The sequence below is a fragment of the Phascolarctos cinereus genome, unplaced genomic scaffold, assembly GCF_003287225.1.
Source record: "Phascolarctos cinereus isolate Bilbo 61053 unplaced genomic scaffold, phaCin_HiC Scaffold_5;HRSCAF=322, whole genome shotgun sequence".
NCBI classification, from domain to species: domain Eukaryota; kingdom Metazoa; phylum Chordata; class Mammalia; order Diprotodontia; family Phascolarctidae; genus Phascolarctos; species Phascolarctos cinereus.
In genome coordinates this window covers 380,547,230-380,573,549 of record NW_027555958.1, presented here as the reverse complement: position 1 = coordinate 380,573,549, position 26,320 = coordinate 380,547,230, and the positions used below count along the sequence as shown (strand labels likewise).

Genomic DNA, 26,320 nt, shown 5'->3' with positions numbered 1-26,320 from the left:
GATCTTAGGTCATTTGAGAAGTTGGATGGTTCGGGGGGGGGGGAATTGCATCTTTATTTCAATATAGTTGGTTTCCTTTGTAATCCTATGCATTTTATTTTATGCACTTAAAAATATTATTCTGGGAAAGGGTCCATAGGTGTCACTGGACTGCCAAAGGGGTCTACATCACACAAAAAAGGCTAAAAACTCCTGATCTGGTCCAGCTCTCTCCTCTTTCAGATGAAGAAACAGAGGCTCTCATATGGGGACTAGCAATGATAGTAATAGTTCATATTCACATAATTCTTTAAGGCTTATAAAATTCTTTCCACAGACCAGCCTGGCAATACAAATATTATTCCCATTTTTCAGATGAGGAAAATGAGACTCAGTCACTCACCACCAGTGACAGTAAGGGAAAGTCAAGTGCCAATTATCTCTGATAGTGGGTTGGAAGAATTTGTCCATTGTTAATGAGAATGACAACATTAGGCAACAGGTGGGGAGGTTAGGAGGAATCTCCCCGTGATTCCGAGTTGATGCAATGAGGTCATACCCTTCTCTCCCTTAAACAACTCTGGATGTGACAGAAGGAGGTGCCACAGGTAGGAAGGAGCAGACTCTCCTCCCCCTGCCCAGGCTGCCTCCAAAGAGCAGCAAGGCAAGGCTGACAAATTCTCAATCCTTTGATGTCTCCTGCTCAGTGTGTCCTCGATGGGTACCTTCCTGGGAAAGAACAAAAGGCCTGAATTAATCACTAACAGGCAGTTTGCTTAAAGGAGGCCAAGGTCATGGAAAACAAGCTGCTGCTGCATCGTGGATCATTTGACTTCCCGGCACCTCAGGCTCTCCTTTCATCCCTCCTCCTCTCATGGGTTTCCAGCAGAGCCAAGGGTCTTCCTGACTCTGGCAGGAACCCAGAACTGGAATGGATCTGTAAAGGTCATCTTGTCCAGCTCCCTGCTGTCAAGCTACTGGAATGAAGATCCCATCTCTGTTGACAGGGCTGGGTTCTGTGTATGGACTCTATTTCTCTACAGAGATTGCCTCCTTCCTACCTCTCCAGTAAGAAGAGTCAAGACCTACCTAAGTCTGAAATGTCTATGACAGTGAGGCTCTGGGAGGTTCTAACTGCATCAAGAAGGTTAGATGAAAGGATGAATTTCTTAGAACTTTCTTAGAATGGAAGGCCCACTAGGAGGAGAGACTTGCCCAGGGGGTGCTGTGAAATATGCCATCCTTGGAGCCTTTTAAAAACTGTGATGAGTGGTTTGGGTGCAGATCAGTTTGGGAAGTGGCAAGGGAGATCCAGCCCTGTGTCTTAAACCTTGATGATTTTCTCCATCTCCCTAAGGATTCCAATTCCTCCTTGGAAATTATCTTAGAGACCTTGCTTTTAGCCCAGAGACATTCTTCTTTACCACCTTCTAAATTTGCACTGATCTCTAGCTCTTGACTTAGCCCCCATGACCTTTTTTGTCCTTGAGACTACTTGTCCCCTGGATCCAGAGACCTGTCACCCCAAATCCTTAATTATTTTTCCTCCTCCTCCTTCCTCTTACTACTGTATCCTGGCACCTAAGTCTGGTGATCACTCCCTCCTTTCCTGACCATACCCAAGCTATCTTGGGTTTAAGCAAGAGTGTTTATTTTACCAGGGAAAAGAAAATGTCAGTTTGAGGGGAAAATACACCAAGATAAGGCTATTAGAAGTGACTTTGAAAGAAAATTACCCAGTCTCAGACTGACAGTGCCTCCACTTCCTAGATAATCTAATCTTTGATTCTCCAGGCCTTGTTTGGCCTCCAAGATACTCTTTAGGCTGGGTGCCCACGCCTTCCAGTCTAACTAGGAAAAATAGATGGCAGTAGCTGCCTCTGAACTGCACTCACTGATTTGGGATTCATGCACATGGATACTCTGAACTGAACTCATTTGTTGATTTACAATCCCAAATTCCATAGAAGCCAGTCAGAGTCTCTTGGTTGCTGGAAATCTGTTGATGCTCTCCCCACACCCCTTCTAATCTCTTATCTAACTAGATCACTGAATTCTGGAATTGCTGAGTTGAAAAGCTGGAAGTTGGAACAAACTCAGAGGCTATCTTGTCCATTCAGCACCCAAACAGGAGCTCCTTCTCCATCTCCAAGTAGTTTTTACTTGAACACTACCAGTGAGGCAGACCTCAGGACCTCCTGGGGCAGCTCATTATAATTTCAGAGAGCTCTAATTGTTAGGAAGTTTTTCCTTTCATGAAGTCTGCAGTTGCTTTCTTGGGCATCATCAACCAAGTCTTTATTAAGCACCTACTATGTGCCAGGGGCCAAGCAGAACATGCCTAATCCTTCTTCCATATAGCAGCACTTCAAATACTTGAAGATATCATGCCTCTCCTGAGTTTATTTCAAAGATAGCAGGAAATGAAAAGAAAAATCACATTCCGCCAGAAAGTTCCCTATCCCCCATATGCAAGAATAATTCTTACCAAATTTCATCAAAGATAGCCCCTTTCACAACAAAGGGGACTAGATCACACGATCTCTTGAAGTCCCTTCTAATCATAGAACTTCTTGATGCCTGACGTCTACTGGCCAGAAGGCCCTAAGCACCACAAAGTTGTAAGGACCTTTGTCTGAGGACTGCCTTAATAATTCACTCTCCAACTTTCTACGCCCATTCCCCACACTGCCCATGGAATGAGATTAGAAAAAGAGAGAGAGAGAATAGAAGAAGAGATGATCTCTCTCAGGTACTGCTTTCACCTTTCCTATTCTCTATCTTGTTCTGTAGGAGTTAATAGGATTGAGAACACAATCCCACCACACCATGCTCACAGACAGTGTGGGATAGCACAAAGATCCCCGGGTATAGAGACAATACAATTGGTTTTGAATCCTGATTCTTCCACTCTCTGCCTATGTGATTTTAGACAAGTCACTTTCCCCTCTTGAGGGCTCAATTTCATCACCCATGAAATAATGGAGCTGGATTAGATGATCTTTGAAGTTATTTACTTCCCTAAAATCTTGCAATTCTAAAATTTGCCACACAAAGAAGTGGGTAAAAATGAAGATGTGGATCACAAACTTTGAACCTAGAATCAGTAGATGTGAGTTCAAATTCTGGTTTTTCCACTAGATACATGAGTATGACCTCACTTTCTCTGTCTGTGAGTCTTAGTTGCCCATTTTTAAAAGGAGTAACTAGCTACTTTCATATATTGGCATTAAAAACACTTAGACTAGATACCTTAGGATATTGTGATAAGTATCCAGTAAGATCATGGATATGAATTACTTTGGGAACCTCAAAGGGCTAGGCAAATAAAAGTTGCCATTGTCTTCATCACCACCACTATCATCACAATGACCATCACCACTACTATCAACACCATTATCACTACTATAGTCCTTATTAGCACAATCATCGCCAGCACCACCATCACCATCACCATCACCATCATCACCATCCTCTCCATTACTACCATCAACATCATTCTTTTACTCCAGTGGTTTAAAAAAAACCATTGGAATCTCCTTCAAACCAACAAACCCATCACTTGAATTAGCCCAATCTAAAGCAATGACTGCTTGGGCTTTCCAAAGTGCTTCTCAACTTTAGTTAAAGCTAGGACTCCTGCTAAGGGTGGCTGAAAATCTTCAGAGCCTTAGAAAGGCTCTTCGACTCAGCTAGTCTTGATTACTCTTCATTTCATTTCCCCAAGAATCACAAAGGACCTAATTTGGAAGGGACTTTCATAATAATAGCAACAAATTAGAAAGCCAGTGAGACATGGAGGATGGGGAGCCAGCCTTGGATCCAAGAAGGCATGAGTTCAAGTTCTGCTTCCAACACTAACTGCATTTGTGACTCTGGCAAAGGCACTGAACCACTTAAGGTTCCAGACAACTTCCTAAGATTGTAAGTTGCAGAACAATTATTTGTCCGTATTCATGGAAGTAGTTTCCTGACTGAATTGCCAACACAAATGGAATCACAGGTCTAGATTTAAAACAAACAAACAGCAACTCATGTTTCTATAACCCTTAATGGATTATATTACATTGCATTGTTGTGTCAAGGACCTATTACCACATTCTTAGAACTCTCTCCTTTAATGCAGATCACTACTCATCTATAACTTATACTCTCAGAGGGTTTTGTGAGGTTCAGAAGTTAAGTAGCTTGCCCACAGTCTTGGAGCTAGAAAATGTCAGAGGTGATATTTGAACATAGCTCTTCATAGGATTATAGGCTAACAAGATTATAGATTTAGAGGTGAAAGGGACCTTAGAGGCAATCCAGTCCAACCTTCTCATTTTACAGATGAACAAACTAAGGCCTAACCCAACTAAGTTTAAGCAATTTGCTAGGAAGTTGTTGAGGCAGAATTCAAACCCAGGTCTTCCTGACTCCATTTCTAACATTGTATCCATTCTGTCATTCTGCCTATCATACTATGTTATAGTGCTTTATACATCATCTTCTTGGATCTTCACAGCAATTACATGAAACATTACAGAACCATAGAACCTAAGAGTTGGAAGAGACTCATTGGCTACTTGTACCTGAATAAGAGTTCCCTCTATGTTATACACAAGTGGTCATGACTTGTGATGGGGAGTCCATTCTTTCCCCAGGTAGTTCATTCCACTTTTGGAAAATTTCAAATGTTAGTAAATTTAGTAAGTTAGTAAGTAACTTAATAAACCTAAACAAAGTAAGTAACCTAACAAATAGGCAGTATAGGTATCATTATCATTTTACAGATGAGGAAATTGAGTTCCATAAAGCTCAAGTGCCTTGCTTAAGGTCACACAATAAATTAGTGATAGAACCATTAGGTTCCCACTCTCCCACGTCCCTGACAGGCTCTCCAGAAGCTATGTTTTCCATTCTCCTGTTTCTGTGCCTGGGCCATCTATGTCTTCATTCATCTCCAGGCTTTCTCCACTCCAAACTCTGTGGACTTTCTCCCCCATTGCACAACACAAGTACCTTCTCCTTCTTCCCACCCCTTTTCAGCTTCTTTTTATGTGTTATTTTTCTCCATTAGAATATAAGCTCCTTGAGGGCAGGGATAGTATTTCTGCTTGTATTTGTATTCTTGGTGCTTGGTACATGGAAAGTCTTTAATAAATGGACTCACTTAACCCAAAATGGGCAAGTAGAATTCTCTTCTCTCAAGGGAAATTCTATTCTCTCACTGGAGATAGAGACTAGTTAGAGAATAAGACCCAAGAGTCAAAGTTACAAATTCAACTAGAACTCAGGTCTCTATAATCCCAGTCCAGTGTACTGCCCAATGCCCAATACTCTCTTTAAGAAACTTGGGTAAGGACATTACACTTATCAGATTGGCAAAACAGGAAAATGATAAATGTTGGAGAAGATGTGGGAAAATTGGAACACTAATCCATTGTTGGTGAAGCTGTGAACTGATCCAACCATTTTGGAAAGCAATTTGGAACTATGCCCAAAGGGCTATAAAAATGTCCATACCCTTTGACCCAGTAATACCACTTCTAGGGCTATATCCCAAAGAGATCATAAAAATGAGAAAAGGACCTACATGTACAAAAATATTTATAGCAGCTCTTTTTGTGGTGGCAAAAAATTAGAAATTGAGGAGATGTCCATCAGTTGCAGAATGAATGGCTGAACAAGTTGTGGTATATGAATGTAATGGAATACTATTGTGCTATAAGAAATGATGAGCAAGCGGACTTCAGAAAAACTTGGAAAAACTTGTATGGACTGATGCTGAGTGAAGTGAACAGAATGCTGTGCACAGTAACAGCCACATTGTGAGATGACTAACTTTAATAGACTTAACTCTTCTCATCAGTGAAAAGATCTAAGATATCTCCAAAAGTCTCATGATGGAAAACGCTAACCACATTCAAAGAAAGAACTATGGAGTCTGAATACAGATCAAAGCATATTAGCTGCTCTTTTTTTCCTTCTCTTTTGTTTTGTTTCTTCTTTCTTGCAGTTCCTCCTATTGGTTCTAATTCTTACTTACAACATCGCTAATGTGGTAAGATTATTTTTGGGGCAATTGGGGTTAAGTGACTTGCTCAGGGTCACACAGCTAGTAAGGGTCAAGTGTTTGGTCTGAGACTGGATTTGAACTCAGGTCCTCCTGACTTCAGGGCCCATGCTCTATCCACTGTGCCACCTAGCTGCCCCAACATCACTAATGTAAAAGTATGCTTAATAGGAATGTAAATGTAGAGCCTATGTCAGATTGTACATCTTGGGGAGGGAGGTGGAGAGGGAAGGGGAGAGATTTAAAACTCAAAAGCTTATGCTAGTGAATGTTGAAAACTAAAAATAAATTAATTTTTTTTAAAAAGAAACTTGGGTAGGGAAAGGAAATGTAGAGGACACTGGTGGATATGCAAAAATAGGATGCTATTTACCAAGTGAACTTATCTCAGTCTCTTGGCAAAACCAGTTCTTAGGATTTTTTTGAGATCTCTAGATAAAAGAAATGTTTATGCATTAAGAAAGCCAAAGACTAACCTTGAGAGTAGGCCCTGGGACTTCTACCACAGTCCTATTCCTCACTCTCCTCTCTCCCTTCTTCCACTTTGCCCAGGTGATCTTGCAGTCTCCAGCATCCTATGAGTTGTTGGCTCTGAGGACTGTGCATTTGCAGCTTTGCAATCACTGCTGTTGGCTCTTGTTAAGGAGTTGGAATAACCTCAGCCAGTTGGCAGAGTAGGCTCTGATGGTAAAATAACCAGGAAGGTGATTACAGCCCTTGGCCGTTCTACATCCTCTGACCTGAGTTGATATATATCAATCACCCAGCATCTTTTTAATAACCAAGGTGGGAGAGACATCAAGAGGAAGATGAGGAAGAGAAAAGAGGAAGGAAATGAATGAAAATATAGAAGAGAAGGTGGGAAAGAGGAAAGGAGAAAGAGGACAAGATGAGCAGAATGGAAGAATAGGGTCTACAGATGTCCACGACACAAAAAAGGTTGAGATCACCAAGACACCCAGCCTTTCTAAAGCTAACATGTGAGGAGTCTATTTACTTACATGCACCACATTCTTTGGAAGCCTAAAGAGCTTGCGGGTTTTGTCTAAGATCAAATTTGGGAAGAGGAACATAACCCAAGGCCTGCATCAGTGTGGTTGGGGGGTTGGAGGGAATAGAGAAGAGGTGGACAGTTTGCAATCTGTCTACGACCAGCTTGCTGCCCTAAAGTAGAAACCCTGTGCCAAGAAATTGGAGAGAAAGATGGACTGAGCTACCAAGCCAGCGGGGATCAGCCTGGCCCTGCTGTGACCTACGGCTTTGGAGAGAGACTTTCCTGCCAGAGTCATTTGGGCCAGTAGTGGCAGTCTCTCTCTCTGGCCGGGAGGGTTGGTTGGTCCGAAGCCAGCTGGAACAACCTCTCCCTCTCTCCCCCTCCTGTCAGATGAGCCCCACTTGACTGAGTCTTCATCAGCCTGTCAAAGAGAGGGTCTGGACAGGTCATTCTCATTGGCCTTCTGAGCCAGCAGCAGAGAGATGGTCTTTGCTGTTGACCTTGGGAAGTTCCGGGTCAAATTTGAATCCTGTTGCTGCAGGGGTGACCTTTGAGAAGTCTCTGTTTGTCCTTCTGAGACAGGCTACCAGCCTGGCTTACTGAGAGGATATGAATGAATCCAGTGTGCTAAAGAACCCATAAGTTCTCACCTAGAAGGATGGCTACTTTAGGTGCTAAATAGTACTGATTCTGAAAGTCAAGACATTTGTTTTTTCTTTTTTTTCTATATATCCTAAACCCTTCCTTCTGCAACAAAACATCATTGCCTCTTCTAACATTGCATCTGCCCTTGTTTGAAGCAGGATTTCTTAACCCAAGGTCTGTGAACTTGCTTTTTAAATACATTTTGACAACAGTATTTCCGTATCATTACTTTCATTGGTAATCTGGTGTGTATTGTTTTATATGATGAAAAACAGTATTATGGGAAGGGGTTCATAGGTTTCACCAGGCTGCCAAAGAGCTCTAGAACACAAAGAAAGTGAAGGCCCCACCCCCATTCTAGAGCTTCCCAAGTAACCATTTGCTAACCTAATAAAGCTCCATTCTATGAGCAAATATGGCATACATAAAACCTGCCAACACAGCAGCTGCTAAATCCAGGTTACAGCCATGGGTTCAAGATTTTAATTCATCCAAAGAAGGGATCCCAGCCCCTCCTCCCACACTCCATGATTCAGGGAACAATAGAGAAGGCAAGAGGCACAGAAGAAAAATGGACAGATAAGTAAACAAAGGCAGTGCGAATTATTCACAAATGCTCCCGACCCTCTAAGGCCTCTTTCTACATCTCTCTCTCTCTGCTCTGGGGCCCAGATAAGGAAGCAGCCTTTTCTTAGAGCTCATAACCTCTGTCCCATGCTGCCTCTCTCAATGGGCCATCTGCTCCCAGGATTTTGCAAATGCCTCAAAAGTCCCATCTCTCCCAGGAGCTGGAAGCCAGAGAGACGTCAGCCTCAAACAATACATGGAAATTTATTAGGGATTGGAGGCCCTAGGGAGAATAGCAGGCAAAATTGGTTTCGGTGCTCTTTGAGATACAAAGGGTTACTTAATGCAGCAGTGCGTAGGTCGCCTTTAGAAGTCAAACAAGGCACACGCTGTTGTCCTGCGTCCTTTTCACACTCAGTTCTTTCCCTGAGCCCCAAACTCAAATTTATTTTCCATCCTTTCACACTAGGCAAATATTGATTTTCCTTCACTCCCTGATGCCAATGGAACAGAAACCAATGTGCCTGTCTATTGTCTACTTCCTCTCAAGGGACCATCCAAGCTGTCAAGCCAACAGCCCAGGAAGGCTCCTGGTTAAGATGAGAGAATAAAAGAACATGCATGGAGAGCCGGAATCCTTCGAAGTCTCTGAATTAAGGTTGTTCAGTTTTGTTTTGCTTTTAAGACTATTCCTCAAATACATCCAGATTTTTCTCATTAAATCTGTAAGCCTCATGTGGTTGCATGATCCAAGAAAGACACCGTGGGATCATGCACAGAGCCCTGAAGGAGGTGTCAGAAGACCTGAGCTCTAGCAGAAGCTTTGTTTTCATTCAAAGCCCTTCATCATCTACCCCATCACTACTGCCCCTCACCCCTGGCCCTTCCTATACCTGAGCCTCCTGGCTTGTCTGTCAGAGACACTCAACCAAGACACTCCATCTCTCAGCTCTGGCATTTTCTCTGGCTGTCTCCTGGGTCTGGAATGCTCTCCCTCCTTATCTCCACCTACTGGTTTCATTGGCTTCCTTCCAGTCCCAACTAAAATCCCACCTTCTACAGGAAGTCTTTGCCAATTAATTCTACTTCATTCCCTCTGTTAATTATTTCCTATTTATCCAGTACATAGCTTATTTGTAGATATTTGTTTGCATATTGTCTCCCTCATTAGATTATGAACTCCTTGGGGGCAAGGACTGTCTTTTGCCTTTCTTTGTATCCCCAGCATTTAGCATGGTGTAGGTGCTTAATAAATGCATATTGACTGACTTTGGAATAAGCTGTGTGACTTTGGGACAGTCCTGTCACGTCTCCCAGTTTCACGTTCTTTATCTATAAAATCAAGGGATTGGACAGTTTCCTCTTCTGTAGAGAGAGGAATTTGAATTAGACTGATCTCTAAGGGATCTTCTCTTTCCAAATTCTACAACTTTATGATTGGTTGCCAAGCCTCCATTGAGATTTAATGATGTTACATTTAGTGAAGTTTTCTTTCTGTATGTGACTAGGACTGGACCAAGTTGGTCCAATACTCAAGGGCATTTGCTTTGCAAAGACTGTCATTGTCCATTCGTTGTGCCAGCCAAGACTTGTGGCTCCTAGGCTCTCAGGCATTAGCTAGCAGTGCCCTGTAGAGGCTGCCCAGGCTGCCCTTGAACTCTGCTGAAATATTGGTGTGCATTCCCATCCCATCCCACTCACCCCCCCATAATGGTTAAGAATTGTTGGGACCTGGAAGAAATCATCTCATCTAACCCTCTCTTTTTAAAGATGTGGCGACTGAGGCTCAGAGAGAACTGATTTACCTAAGGTCATAGCTGGTTGGTGGAAGCCAGGTCTTCTTACTCCCAGGACACTTTCCATCCCATCAGACTTACCTCTGGACCTTGACAACCAAGGCAGTGGTGCTACGGAGAGTGCTGGGAGTGTTGCCTGCATGGATGACCTGATAAGCTGAACACTAGTATTACTGAGGCTTTATGTCAGATTTCTACTTCTGGCCTTCACCTTGATGTGTGACCTTAGATCGTGCCTCTCTGGGATTCTGAAGCTTCATATCCAGTCTCAGGGCAGTAGCTTTTTTTTTTTTTTTGTGAGGCCTTTATTCCATGGTAGATGGAAATATAAAGAAGAAAGTTTAATCTCAACTTTGAATTTCAAACTCTATTATTTCTCTCTTTCTCCCTACCCCTTAAAATTGTACAATGTCAAAATTGGAAGGAAGCTTGGAAACCATATAGTCCAACCTCCTTGTTTTACAGGTGAGGAAACTGAGATTCAGGGAAGAGAAGCATCTTGTCAGAGATCACTCAAAGAGTCAGTAGATAAACTGGGACCCAGGTCCCTCAAATCCTAGGACAGTGGTCACTATTATAGCACCCTTCTTCCCTCTTTACTATTTCTCTCGTGGTTTTAAGGAATCCTTCTAGCCTTTAAACTCCAACTCATAGGGTCATAGAATTAGAGATTAGAACTGAATAGAGGTCATCCATTTCAACCCTTTCACAGGAGGAAGCTGAGGTCTAGAGGCAAAGTGACTTACCCAAGGTCACATTGGTCATCTGTCCTTTGATCAATTTTACAGGGAGAGAAGTAAAGTTACTACTCTTTGACTATCAGGGTAAAACCCAAATACCTTGTTGACTCAACATCAAAGTTGCAATAAATTCATCTGCTTATTCAATTAACATTTCTTCAGTGTCACTTTCAAATAGACCACCGTGATGGATGCTAGGCTAATAAAAAAAAGTTTAGAAAAGACATGATCTTTTCCCTAGAGGCAGCCAGGTGGCCCAGTGGACAGAAAGCACTGGACTTGGAGTCAGGAAGACTTGAGTTCAAATCCTGCCCCAGACATTTACTAGCTGAGTGATCCTGAGCAAGTAACTTAACCCTAGTTTGCCTCAGTTTCCTTAACCACAAAATGAACATATTAATAGTTCCTCCCTCCAAGGATTGTTGTGAGAATCTAATGATATACTATTTGTAAAGCACTTAAAACAAAATAGTGCTTTATATTTACAGTCTTATTCCCTCCTCTCTCTTATACGAGGAACCTATAGTAGGGAGATTAGACACAAATACAGATAATTTTAATGCCCATTATATTATAAGTGCATTAGAAAGGGGCAAAAAGTTCTTTGATGTGTAGCCACTGGGCAGAACTTCTGGAGGAATGGAATTTCTATAAATACATGAAATCAGGGAAGAGAGGGAATTTATAGGCAGGACAAGGATAGAGCTGATTCTTTCTCTTCATTTGTCCTAAACTCCCAGAAAATTTTGGGCTCCTGTGAAGGCTACTGGTGTGGAAAACTTGAATATTCACTTAGAACCACTTTTCTTGGATATTTGGACCTTGAAAGTCCATGCCCTAGTCCTATACCATAAGGATGACAGAGATAAAGAGCTGAAGGTCACAGTGGGATTCAAGCTGATCATCTTCACTGTACAAAGAGCTGTCAGGAATTTCTATTGGGGAGAACCTTTGCCCTTCAAAGACCCATGTGATAGAATAAACTACGAATTAAATCACCCTCCCTACAGCACAGAAGGGAAAAAATGAGACACAGAGAAGACACGTGAAAAGAAGTTGCTGAAGCAGGGTCAAGGAACCCTAGGGACAACCTAAGAGAGCTGGCTTCCCAATAGGGACCCCCCCCCCATCATGCTTCTCTTTGGGAGTTGTGGGTCAGTCACTTTCAAGCCAAAACCATGGGAGCAGCCCAATGGACCAGTGAATTCCAAGGCCTCCTACCTTCCTATGGGATCCTGGCAAATGTGTCTCTCCTCTCTAGCCCCTGCCCCACCAAAATTTCATCTGCTTTCATTCAAAATGGGAGTAGTAGTGCCAAGAGACTTAAAACCCTGGAACACTGGTGCCAGAAGGGGCCTTAGAGATAATTTAGCACAAACCTCTCACTTTATTGTAACTTGTATATAGCAGGCAGTTAATAAATAGTTGCTATGGAGTTATAGGGAAGGAGACTGAGAAAGTGACTTGTGCAAGGTCAAACAGCAAGCTAGAGCCAGGACCAGAAACCAGGTCTCCTAAATCCCAATCCTGAGAAAGTGAGCAAGAAAATGAGATGGGGCAGACAGCTGAGTTTAAATCGATATACAATCAAATCTTGGGCTTCTCAGGGGTTCAGAACTCAAAGTGCTTTCAAGCCCAGGACTTTGTTACCCATCTCCGCTGCCCATTCCCTTCCCCCACACCCTTCTGAGCCTGGTAGGGTAGGAATGAGCTTCACATCATGCCGAAGCTCAGAGAGGTGATACGTCTTGCCCAAGGTCACACAGTATAATGGGGGAGGAGCCAAGTCCAGCTCGCGCTGCCCACCTCCGACGCGGGTTCTAAATATTCAGCCAAACTCCCATCCGATCGTTTTGCAGGGTGGGCACTGGTGTCTAGAGCCCTCGCTGTCTTTAATCTCCCAGAGGCGCTCGCTCTAGTCTGAGAAAAGTTCCGCGTCTGTGAAGGAGGGAAGCTGCCGGCCCGGTTCAGCCCGAGCAGGAGCTGCAGTGGCCCAGCTCCTGGGCGAGGGGTGAGGGATGGGGAATAGAGGAGGAGGTGGCGGGCTGTCAGTGTGCTGGGGACGCACACTCTAGACAAGCAGTGTGACCCGCAGTTGTCTCCCTCTTGGCACCTGGTCCTTCTCCCCAAGTGTTCAGCTAGGCTGCTGGCTCGCCCAGAGTAGGCGGCGCCCGGAGTCCCCTGTGGGGGGCAGAGCCCGGGCTCTCAGCTCCTGGATGCCCCTTACTTTGCTACCCGCCCGCCTTCAGCTTCTCGTATGGGGGAGGGGGAGAGCCAATACACCTTTCTATCCCACTCTTCTTTCAAATCCCCACCAACACACACACACACACACACACACACACACACACACACACACACACCCGGGTAGCCCCAAGAAAAGGGAATGGTCTAGGTTAATTCATGCTACTTTCACTGGGATTATCTGGGCTATTCCCAGGTGAGTAGATTTTTGTTTCTGAGGTTGGGGGGTAGGGGTGGGGGGGGAGGGCACGGTTCGCTGTAAAACTGGCTCCGTCCTGTACTTTGTTTCTGACTGGAAATGCCCTGAATACGGATAGAGTTTAGTTAACCCTCTCCACCCCGCTCCCTGGGCTCATCTACTATCCACCGTGTGTCAGAGAAAAGATGGGGGGTGGGGTGGGGAGCGGCATGATTTAGCTCTGGTCTGGGAGTCCCCTTATTTGTTCCCTCCCAGTCTTCTCAGCTGCTTGCTGCCCGGGAATCCCTCTCTCTTACCGGAGCAGCACAGTGCCGGAGGAGGGAGGAGAGGATGGCTGCTGTCCGAGGTTCCAGAGGCACTGCGCCCCTTTGCCCTGGTCCCCGCAGGTCCCGAGCGGCTGCACTCTTCGGTGTCCCTGTTTTTTCCTTTCTCCTGTATGCTTCTCTCTGTCTGTCTGTCTCTCTCTCTCTCTCTCTGTCTCTCTGTCTCTCTCTCTGTCTCTGTCTCTCTCTCTCTCTCTGCAGTAGTAACAACCCGATCCCACTTCCCCTGCTTGACAATTGAGATGCTCCTCACATCATCCTGCACACAGCGCGTGCCTGCCCCTCCGAGGGTAATCCCTGGAAACCGAGATGCGACGCCCAGCTTCCCGGCTATCCCCTGGGCTGGGCCAACCAGCTCCCTGCTCCTCCTCCTTTCCCCCTGACAGCCCTGATGAAGAGCCAGCTGGGGACTAGGGGGGCCAAGGGGGAAGTGTGGAAAGGGAAGAGGGAGGGAATTTTCTGGGGTGGAAGGGGTTAAACCAGAGAGTTTAGGCTGAACTTTGGGGGGGGGAATTCCTAAGCCTCTAGCCTACTTTGGGACCCCAAAAGGGTCGGCAAACTCCCCTCCCTTCTTCGGTTTTGCAGAGGTATCACTCTGCTTCAGTGCCATCCTGCGACACTCCCTTCCCTCCCCCCATCCCTGCCACACACTTGTTTTATGTCCCTCTCTTGCTTAAGGATTGGACTGATTTCTTTGGGGACCAGGAGACAGGTCAAATGGGGGGTCTCCGCATTAATGAATTTTCATTGGGAGGTAGTTTCATTCCAGGGGATATAGAGGCTTTTCAGGGGATGAGGATCAAAACAGAGAGAGAGAGAGAGAGAGAGAGAGAGAGAGAGAGAGAGAGAGAGAGAGAGAGAGAGAGAGAGAGAGAGAGAGAGAGAGAGAGAGAGAGAGAGAGAGAGAGAGAGAGAGAGAGAGAGAGAGAGAGAGGACTAAGGTCTCTGAAACAAAGAGCCTAAAATGAAGAAGCAGTCAGACTATGTTACTATTACTAACAGCTCATATTTCTATAACACTAAGGTTTACAGAGCACTTTCCTCACCACAACCCTGTGAAGTAGCAAGTGCAAGTATTATTGTCCCCATCATATGGAGGAAGAAACAGAAGCTCAACCAGACTGAGGACTTTCCAACATAACACACAGATGGCAGGGAGGAGCTTGAGCTCTGGAGTCAGAGGAGCAAGGTTTACATTCTTCCTCTTCTGCCACTTACTACCTGGGCAATCTTAGACAAGTGACTTAGTTTCTTTGGTCGCTTGCATGCAAAATGGGAGACCTAGACTAGATGGCCTCTCAAACCCTTTCCAGCTCTCATTCTAAGAAGCTACAAACCCAAGTCTCCTGATCCCCAGCTCTAGTGCTCTTCCCACTGTGTCATGCCAATATAAGCAGCCCTTACGTGACTACTAGTATGAGGAAGAGCCAAGATTGGAAGCCAAGTGTCCTGATTCCAACTCTCATTGTGGCTTAATCACTAGAAAAAGAGCAAGGACTCTGTGTAAAACTTGGTCATCACCCCCAAATGGTGCAGGGCACAGAGGAAATCTTAAGGATTTGGTTTCGTGAAGACAAAAGAGGAAGTGGTCACCCAAGCAAGAAAGCGACAGAAAATGCTGACTCTGATGCTCACGAGCTCTGTGACCTTGGACAAATTGTTTAACCTCATTGAACCTCAGTACCTTCTTCTATAAAATGGGGACAATAATACCTGTACTGCCTAACTTCTCAGACCTTGGTTTTCTCAACAGTAAAAATGAATGGGCAATTGTCTATCAAGACTCAGGCAAAAGTTTCAAGAGTTACCTTCCTATAAGCAGAGGGATCAGGTCATCTTGGGAAGGTGCCCACCAGGATTGAGACCTATGATTCCCAAACCAAACATTTGAGAATGACCTTGACCAAGTCATTTAATTTCCTTGGCTCTTTATGAATAAAATGAAAAGCATTGGGCTCAACGGTCTCTGAAGCCCCTGGCAGCTCTTAAACTCTGGTCTTGTGATTTTATGAGAGGAAGGTTTACATTTCACATATTGTCCAAGGAATTTAACCATCATTTCTCAGAAAGAGGAAAAAGAAAAGTTGAGTAACTGTCCCAAAGGAGACCAATTAGAGTTATGTCAACACCAGAGCAGAGGACACATACCTGATAATGCCCCCCCCCACCTCTAATGCCCTTGAAGCCATGTGTTCAGGGCAACTGGGCTGGCCTCTGGATATCAAGGCACTACAGAGGAAAAAGCCTCCCATGGTCTTTCCTTGGAGCCTCAAGGTCAGCTTCAGCCCTTTTCTCCTTCCAAGTCAGTTTTCTTCCTTCTGCCTCCCTGAATAACCTGGGTCCTACCTAGTCATCCAGTTCCATATCCTCCTGCCCAACATTTCCCACCCATCCCTTCCTCCATATGGACTCCAAGACTTATCCAGATTCCCTCTTCTGTTTAATGGAGAGGGGGCTGGGTGCCTTTCACTCTCCATTGCACCTCAGACTTCTTTCTTTTCTTTCTTCATAGAGTTAAATTCTGGAAACCAGCTCAATATCTCTACCTGGGTTTGGCTATCTTCCATCTCTGACTCTTTCCCATTTATTCAGTGGTGTTACTTTGTCTTTCTCCATATCTCCCTTTCTTGGCATCTCTCTCCCTCTAGTTTCTCCGTATTCCTTCATTTTCTTCTTTCTCTTTCTGTCTTCTCTTTCTTTCTCTCCATTGCTTCCCTACATCCCTTTATCCTCTCTCTTTCTGTGTCTCTGTCTTCCTGCCTTATTGTTTTTCTGTGACTTTCCCTTTTCCTTGCTTCCTTGTGTCGCTCTTCTATCCCCCTCCCCCTTCCTTACCCCTCTCTGCTGCAGTTCAGTCCTCTCCTCTTCTGCTGTATACTCAGACTCATGCTCTGAGTTTGGCAGTTGATTCTAGGTATGTCTCCTCCCTCCCCTCCAGAAGAACACTGTGGCTCAGGAGGTTCTCTACTCCAGATCCCATCCTCAGAGGGGTCTCTTCCCCTCCAGCATCAGAAGGATCTGGAAAGTCCCTTAGCAAAAGAATTCTTGCAGATGGAGTCTCTTTCTCCCCTTTTTCTTCCCTCCTTCCCCCTTCTGTCCCCATGTGCTGGGTAGAAGCTCGGCCACTGCAGTGCTGCAGTGCATGGGCCCTCCCCTCGATCTCTGTGCTGGGCTGGAGTCACTCTTGCTAGGAACAGCAGCAGCTCACTAGTTACTGAGCCTTAGAAGGGGAGGAAAAAGCTGACTCAAAGATTTCTGAATGAGTATGAGGAAATACCGGTGTGCATGCCCACTTGTGCATGTGTTGGTACAGTACACACACACACACACACACACGCACACACACACACACACATGTATATACATATATATCCAAAGCATATGCATATATAAACATGCACATAAATATGTCAAGTGTATACTGCTAATGTGTCAAGGATCTGGCTAGTCTAAATGAACATCCCCAGGACAACCTTAAGTATCCTTTTCATCATTCTATAGATTGAGATCAGGAACTGGAAGGTCAAGAGCTCAAGGTCAAGAACTCAGTGATGGGGAATCTCCAGGATGCCTCTGGGTGTGGGAGTCTCCCAACCACACTGTTCTGAAAGGCTAATCTCCCACAGGGATAGAAATTGGCATCCCTCCTCAATCTCCCAAAGAGGTTAGCCAGAGCTACCAGCCTCTCCCCCTGATGCCCCTGGGAAAAGAACTGTTTCTGTTTGGAAACCTCTTCAAATGCTTTAACCTGCCAAGGATGGGGGAAGAGAAGGGATGGTCTGAAACAAGGGGGAGAACGCAGGCAAGATATTAGAAGGGATTTCCCAATAGTGAAGGGCATGAGACGCCATCACACATAACTAAGAAAGGTTGTTATTTCCTTTCTCTAGAAGTTCAAAGTGAAGCAGAAGATGGATAAAATATCTTCTTGTAGTCAGTCCCTTCCAGATGAATTTATTTATATAAAGCTTCTCCTAGAAGCTTTGCTGCAAATCAAAAGACAACTATGGCTTAGATAGTAGTAGTAGTAGTAGTAGTAGTAGTAGTAGTAGTAGTAGTAATAATAATAATAATAATAATGGCTTTTATATAGTGCTTTAAGATTGGAAAAGAACTGCACATTTTTAATCTCATTTGGTCCTCACAAGAATGCTATGAAATAGGTGTTATCATTATCCCCATTTTACAGATGAGGAAACTGAGGCAAACGGGTTAAATGATCACACAGGTCACACAGCTAGAAAATGTCTGAGGTGAGATTTGAACTCAGGTCTTCCTGACACCAAGTCCATCTGTCTCACCTGCCAGCTGCCTCTGATAACCAGGAGAAAATGGCATTCCATCACAGAAGAGAAATCCTGATTTTTTATATAGGTGTGTTTGTCCCACCTGAAAATGTGGGAAAGCATAATTTGTGGTTATGTATAACTAACACTTTTGATCACTGAAGGAGCATTCATGTACTGATGAGATTTGGGAGGCACTGGAAACATTTGCCAATGGGGAGGGAGGGGAGTTGTTTAAGCTGTGAGACGTTCCTGCAGTTGTGACCCTACAAAGCCCTATCCTCAGCTCACTGCACCAAAAAGATGCTTTGTATCATATCCTTGCCTATTCCAGGGAACTGATTAATTTCTATGAAAAGAGATGAGTCTCCTTCTTTAGGGCCAGCCTACTATATAGGTTGGGTATATGCTAGCTGGTCAAGAGACTCCAGGAAGCTCTCCTCTACCCTAAATCTCTATTTGCTTGCCATAGAGAGGTAATGTGCTGTAGTGAAAAGAACTTTAATTTGCAGTCAAAAGACCTGGGTATGAATCCTGGTTCTGCCATTTATTAACAACGAGACCTTGATGCAGTCATTTAACTTCTGTAAGCCTCAGTGTTCTCATCTGTAAAATGGGGTTGATAATACTCTCATCACCAGTCTCCCAGAGTTGCTTTATAGAAAGGACTTTGTAATCCTTAAAGCCCTGTATAAATGTGAGCTACTATCTCTGGGACTCAGTTTAGTCACCTGAAAAATAAGGGGATTAAATTGGATAATTTATTCCTAAGGTCACTTCCAGCTCCAGATTCTATGATTGTATGGCTCTTGAAATTCTACTATTAGAGATTTATTCTTTTGGGTGTAAGGCCTTGCTTTATCTTCTTGGGCTAATATCCCTGAGTGAAGTAATAGATTAAGACATTATTAATAATTTATTCCTTAATATCCCTAACATGTTATCAGATCATTTCAGGAATACCAGTTTTGATGGGATTGGGATGGTGTGAGTGGGGATTGTACTGAGGACTCTGAGTATCCAGGGTCAAAAAAAGGCTTTGGACACCTGGACAATGTCACAAACAACAGTAGGAGAGAACTGAGAGAAGAAATAGCCTCTAATTTAGGAATTTGGAGTTGGAAGAGACTTTAGAGATGATTTAGTCCAATCTCAGGCAGCTAGGTGGTGCAGAGAGTGCTGAACCTGGAGTCAGGAGGACTCCTCTTAACTCAGTTCAAATCTGGCTTCAGACACTTTCTAGCTGTGTGATCCTGGGCAAGTCACTTAATCCAGTTTGCTTCAGTTTCCCTATCTGTAAAATGAGCTGGAGAAGGAAATGATAAATTACTCCAGTATCTTTGCCAAGAAAAAGGGGTCATGAAGAGTCAGTCAGACACTACTGAAAAATGACTAAATATCAACAATGAAGTTTAATCTCATTTTAGGTTAAGTGATATGCCCAAAGCCCCACAGCTAGAAATTATATTTGAACCCAAATTCTCTTGACTCCAAATCAAGTCCCATCCACTATATCACACTATAGTTTCAAATTGGCCTTGCCTTCCCTAATTAAATAACTTCCTTCCAGGAGCTCAATATGTAAGACAGGAAAACAGCATTAATGCCCGGTCATTTTTGCCTGGGCTTAAGAATGATAATGCTAATAACAGAGGCAATGTGGTATAATGGGAAACATTAGATAGAGCGTTAAAAGAGCTAGGTTTGAGTTTTAGCTCTGACACCTGTATAACTGAGGATATCACCTCACCTTTCCAAGCCTCAGTTTTCTTACCTATAAAACGGACATAACAATCTTCACCACTCCCTATCTCTCAAAGCCTTATTATAACTCAGTCATTTAGAACTTTGGCCTTTATGAGGCATTTTCCTTACCATAACCCTCTGAAGGAGGGAATTGTGTATATTCTTATCCCCATCATACAGATGAAGAAACTGAGACTCAGAAAGGTTAAGTAATTTGGCTAGGGTCACATAGCTAGAGGTGAGATTTGAACCTATAGTCTTTTAGACTCCAGATCCAACATCCTACCCACTACAGTGGCTAGTGTGTGGTCACCAAACTAGTGAGTGTCACAGGTCTCCAGACCCCTTTTCAGTCCAGGTCACAAAAAGGATTGCACAAATGCAGTTTCTACCTTCTGAAGGCATCCTGCCTCCCACAAGTGATCAGAATGCTAGCATGGGCACACACAAGGAAAGTCTCTCCCACAGATCTGTAGGGGAGAGGAAAGGGTTGTGGAATCAGGCAACTTGAGTTTAAATCCTAGTTCTGACACTTACTAGCTATGTGGTCTTAGGCAAATCCAATCACCACTTTGACATCCACTTTACTCATCTGCGAAATGAGGGAACAGGACTTTATGGTATCTGTGATCCCTTCTGTATTTAAGCCTTCGATCTTATGGCCCCTAGACCAAAATGAAAGCATCATGAAGCATTAATTAAACACAGATCTCTGCAATGTTTGGAGAAAGAGAGTGAATTGCACATGGGAGTAAACAAGAGTGTTTTGAATTCAGTTGGGAAGGCTGTCTGGAGGACACTCAAATCAATGAAGTGTTTTATCCAGGCTTTAAGTAAGGTAAGGTGAATAGTAAGAACAGGGACTGGGGCTTGGGTATAGAAGGTCCAAGAAAGCTGAGGGAAGCAGGGCTAGGTACCTGGCTTTCTTATCCTGAAAAGCCCTCAGAAGGTATATTCTCACCCTTCCATCAAAGCAACTTGGAAGATCTTCCTTTTACCTAACCTTCTCTGGAGGGAGTTTTCTCATGGTGTACCAAAGGGCTCTGTTTCAGCTCACTTCTAGTTGGCATTTTTATCAACTGCATGAATATTGGTATATATGGCATGCATATCAGATTGTCAGGTGCCAGTTCACATTTATGTAACACTGCAAGGTTTGTAATGGGCTTTACAAAAATCAACTCATCTGATCCTCACAACCTTGGGGGATAGGGGCTATTATTGTCTCCATTTTATAGATGAGGAAACTGAGGCAGAGAGGTTAAGTGACTTGCCCAAGGTCACACAGCTAAGTAATTGTGGCCAGATCTGAAGTCAAATCTTCCTGACTGCAGATTCAGCAAGAGGATGGGAGGTAGTGACAGAAACTCCTTGAGAGTAGAGATTGTTTTATTTTTGGTCTTTATTGCACAGTTCCTACTTTAGTGCATGGAACAGAGCAGGTGATTCAGTAGGTGATCAGTGTTTGACTGATTAATCAATGAATTGATTGGATGACAGAATTAGGATCCAAAAAGGTCTTTACAGGCTGCAACTATGAGCCAAATTCATAAGATGAAATTGAATAGTAATAAGTGACCTTAAGTTAAAAAAAAAAATCAACAGCACAAGAATGGGAGTGGTAGGGAGGAGGCTTAACAATGGCTCTTGTGAAAAAGATCTGGGAGTTTTAGTAGACCACAAGCTCAATTTAAGTTAACGACTTGAAGCAGGGATTTAAAAAGCTAATGTAATCTTGGGCTGCATTAACAGAGGCATAGTCTCAGGAATCCAGGGAGGCAATACATCTATTATATGCTGCTTGGTCAGACTATAAATGGAGGATTTTGTTTCATTCTAAGCACCACACTTTAGGGTAGGGTGAATCCAGAGCAGGATAACCTGGATGATGAGAGGACTCTAAACCACCTTGTATAAAGATCAGTTGGAGAAACTCTGGAGATGACTAGGGTTGATGAGGTAGCTGCTGGGTGGTACAGTGAATAGAGTCCTTGCTGGACCTGGAGTCATAAAGACTGAGTTCAAATCCTTCCTCAAACAGTTTGCAGCCCTGTGACCCTGGACAAGTTATTCAACTCTTCTAAGCCTTCATTTTCCCAACTGTAAAATGGGGATGTTAATAGCACCTACCTTAGAGTGTGATTGTGAGGATTAAATGAAACGATATATGTAAAGCAATTTGCAAACCTTAAAGTAATATATAAATACTAAATGCTATCTAGCTTGCTGTGATTAACCCAGATAAGTCTTAGGAGAGATGTAATAGCTATTTCCAAGTATTTGAAGGGCTGTCATGTGGAAAAGGCCGTGAATCAATAGGAAAAAGTGAAGTTAAACACATAGTTCCTTATGTGGAGGAACTGATAATTCCAACATTTCTGAAAAGGCAGTGTGGTGCAGTGGAAAGAGGCCTGACCTCAAGAGCCAGAAGTTACTGCTCAGTCATTTTTTTAAGTCATGTCCTACTCTTTGTGACCCCTTTGGGAGTTTTCTTGGCAAAGATAGTAGAGTGATTTTCCATTTCCTTCTCTAGCTCATTTTACAGATGAGGAAACTGAGGCAAACAGGGTTAAGTGACTTGCCCAGGGTCACACAGCTAATAAGTATCTGAGGGCAGATTTGAACTCATGAAGATAAGTCTTTCTGACTCCTGGCAGGGCACTCTATCCATGGCACTGTCTAGAGCTGGAAGACCTGGGTTTAAATCCTTCTATTTCCTGGTACTGTAACCTTGGGCAAGTTATTTCAACTTCCCAAGCCTCAATTTCTTCATCTACAAAATGGGGATAATAATGCTTTCACTGCCTACCCCAGTTGGTGATTGTGAAAAACAAATGAAACAGCATGCCCAAAGCACTTTGTAAACCTTAAACATCTATTTGAGTATAAATGACTACTGTGGCTTCAGTCATGCCATTCCTCCAGAAACACAAACTCCCAGAGGACCACTGAAAACCTCACTCCGCTCTTTTGCTCCTTTGCCTTATCTTCTCTTACGTAAACTTGTCCAAAGACCTTTAATCCAGTAGTCCTGCTCCTGCCTTCTTGCCCTGCATGATACTCAAACCCTGAGACATCCCTCCCCATTCGATAAAGTACTAACATTTACGTAGAGCCTTAAAATTTGCAAATCATGTTACATATGTTATTTCATCTGATCCTTACTACAGTCCTGTGAGATAGGTGCTGTTTTAACCCCCATTTCACAGATGAGGAAACTGAGGCATAGAGAAGTTAAATGACTTGCCCAGGACCACATAGCTGTTAAGTGTCTGAGGCAAGGTTGGAACTCAGATCTTTCTGACTCTGAGCTACAAACTGTTCCTTTCCTTTCAGTCAAAAGCCTTCAAACACTTCTCCCAAAAACCTTCCAACATAGATCAGGGTGCTTAGAGTTCCTTCTTGCCCTTTGCAGCCTGGACCAGGAGCTTGCAAGGTTCCTGTTCCCGTTCCCTAGCCCAGTTATAGAGGGGCCTTTGATCCATGCATGGCATAAATATAGTGTTGTGAAACTGCTTTAAAATCCTGGGCTTCTGGGACAGGACTAAGCCTCTCTAACTGTGGTAACTGGCTGACCTCTGAGTACCAAGATTCCATTGACTATAACTGGTGTGTTTCAGGAGATGTAAATGGATCTTTGCCTAGTTGAATCCATGCCACTATGAATTGTGATAGATCCTTAGAATCCTTTGGTACTTGACGAGTTGGAAATGTTTAGTCTACAGAAGAGAAAACTCATGACAGGCATGATCTTTGTCTCCAAATATTTGAAGAGCTATCATGTGGTGGGGAAGAAGGATTACACTTGTTCAGCGTGGCTCCAGAGTATAGAACTGAGAGCAAAGAGCAGAAGACACAGAGAGGCAGATTTAGGCTCTATTTAGACAGATTAATGACATTTGTAACAGTGATAATAGCTAACATTTATATACTACTTTAAGGTTTGTAAAACAATTTAGTAGCATTTAATTTTATCCTCACAACAATCTTGGGAGAGAGATGCTATTATTATCTCCATTTTACAAATGAAGTAATTGAGGCAGATAAAAGTTAAGTGACTTGTCTGAGGTCACACAGCTAGTAAGTATCTGAAGATGGATTTGCACTCAGCTCTCCTGGTGTCCTGACGCTGAGTCTAGAACTTGAAACACTTCCTGGTCTCTGGAGGTGAATGGGCTACTTTATGTCAGCCAGTACTAAGGTCTTCAAACAGAAATCAGTTGGTCATTTGTTAGGTAGCTTATTGGGAGGATTTATGTTTCCGATCAGGCTCAGATAAAGCACTTTCAGAGGTCCTTTCCAAATAGAAGATTCTCTGATTCTATTCTGCTGTTGCAGATTTCCAGCTCTATCACTTTACCTATACTGCTTTCTCCAAATTGCATAGTAATTCCTTACTTGCTAAATCCTTTGGCCTTTTCTCAGTACTCATGCCTGCATCTTTTGACACTGTTAATTACCGCCACCCCCCTCACATCTCTTCTCCCTTGGTTTTTATGTTGCTGTTTTCTCCTGGATCTCCTCCTACATTCCTGACTGCTCCTTCTCATTTCCCTTTTCTGGATCATCCATTTTGTCCCTCAGACTAAACGTGGCCACCCCTTATGGCTCTGCTCTAGGCCTTCTTCTCTTTTCTCCCTATGATGTTTCTTAGTGATTTACTCAACTCCCATCTATCTAAGCGGATGACTGCCAAATTCATTTATCAAACTATTGTCTTTCTCCTAAACCCTAGTCCCATATCACCCACTGCCTGCTGGACATTTCTACATGGATGTTCCATTGGCATCTCAAATCAAACATATTCAGTGCTTAGCACAGTGCTTGGCACATAATATATACTTAATTCTTTTTGATTGACTGATGTCAGAAACGGAACACTTTATTCCTAATTCTCCTTTGCTCCTAATTCTGTGTGATTTCCCAATGTTTTTGTGAGAACCAAACGAGACAACATTTGTAAAGTGCTTAACATAGTTCCTGGCCCGTGGTAGGTGCCTAATACATATTTGTTCTCTCCTCCTTCTCTCCATGTCCCTCCCCTAGTTCTATCTTTCCTCCAAACTTTTCTTTTTTAAAGGTATCTATTGAGGGTGCCACCACTCTACCAATAACCAAGTTTATACCCTCAGAGTCATACTGGGCTCTTCCTTCTCACTTTTGATTAATATCTGTTTGCTCCCCACATAGAGCTGGGATTCTATGAACCACAAGAGAAGAGTAGAATACAAAGGAGGAAAGGACAGGGCAAGGAAGGAAGGAAGGAAGGAAGGAAGGAAGGAAGGAAGGAAGGAAGGAAGGAAGGAAGGAAAAGAAAGAAAGAAAGAAAGAAAGAAAGAAAGAAAGAAAGAAAGAAAGAAAGAAAGAAAGAAAGAAAGAAAGAAAGAAAGAAGGAAGGAAGGAAGGAAGGAAGGAAAGAAAAAAAGAAAGAAAGAAAGAAAGAAAGAAAGAAAGAAAGAAAGAAAGAAAGAAAGGAAGAGAAGGAAGGAAGGAAGGAAGGAAAGAAGAAAGGATGGATGTACAATCAGTTACCAAGTCTTAGTAGTTTTACCTTGATAGTATTTCTCATATTCATCCCCTACTCTCGATTTATTTGATTGCTACCCTAGTTCAGGGCCTTTTTACCTTTGATCTGTATTAGTGTAATAGGCTCCTAATTGATCTGCTTCCATTCTCTCTTATCTTTAATTCATCCTCTGCTGATTATTTCCAATTTATTCTAATATAGCCTGTTTACACACAGATGTTTGCATGTTGTCTACCCCATTAGACTGTGTACACCTTGAGAACAGGGCCTATCTTTTGCTTATTTTTGCATCCCTAGTATTTAGCCAGGGCCTGGAATATAGTTTATTGACTAACCACCAAAATATGCATTCTATATTCTAGCCATATTGGCCTGCTTCCTCTTCCTTGACCCCTGCATTCCATAGTCTGTGGCCATCCCTTTGCACTAACTGTCTCTCATGCCTACAATGTCCTTCCCTCTCATTTCTGCCCCTGAAAAGCCCTAGATATATCCAAGATTAAGATGATGCGGTAACTCCTATAAGAAGCTCTTCCTGATCTCCACTTGTTCCCCCTCCCCATTATTAATGTTTTTTCCTTTCTCAAATTATTTTGTATTTATTTAGCTTTTTACTCGTATGCCCCCCTCCCCCAGTGTGATATAAGACTCTCTGGAGCAGGGACCGTATTTAATTTTTAAATTTTGTATCCTCCAAATCATAGGACAATACTTTGCACATTATAGGTATTTAATGAACTCTTTTGAAAAACGACAGAGGTGCAGCTAGGTGGCACAGTGGATAGAGCACTGGCCCTGGATTCAGGAGGACCTGAGTTCAAATCCAGCCTCAGACACATAACACTTACTAGCTGTGTGACCCTGGGCAAGTCACTTAACCCCATTGCCTAGCCAAAACAAACAAAACAAAACAAAAAGATGAAAGAAATGATGATGATATTAATAATAACCTAATAAAACCAACACAATACTAATGAAACAGAACAGCTAGAGGATGATTAATATTTCCTTGTCAAAAGGAGGATTGATAGACTTCTCAGAACACATGATAAACAGGCTAAAATTTTTATGAAATACTTTTGGAACATGCAGATATCACTTCACCAAACAATATCAAAGGCTGAAAATAGATACAGGCCACTGGAGCTGACCACTGACGTGTTTTACTTCCAGATGGAGCCAATGAAATGGCTAAGATCCACGAATGGAATCAAAAAGG

At 43.2% G+C, this 26,320-nt stretch overlaps 1 protein-coding gene across 2 annotated transcripts in view; it reads right to left on the bottom strand.

Moving 5' to 3' along the window:
- Window positions 1–26,320, bottom strand: part of SYT2 (synaptotagmin 2) — a 172,092-nt gene that overhangs the window by 60,844 nt on the left and 84,928 nt on the right. The window contains exon 1 of one of the 2 annotated variants that reach the window (XM_021003176.2): window positions 13,516–13,823. The exons of the other annotated variant lie outside the window; for it this stretch is intronic. The gene's annotated coding sequence lies outside the window, so the exon portion shown is untranslated. Of the gene's footprint in view, window positions 1–13,515; window positions 13,824–26,320 lie in introns of those variants that run through there. 2 annotated transcript variants of the gene reach the window in all.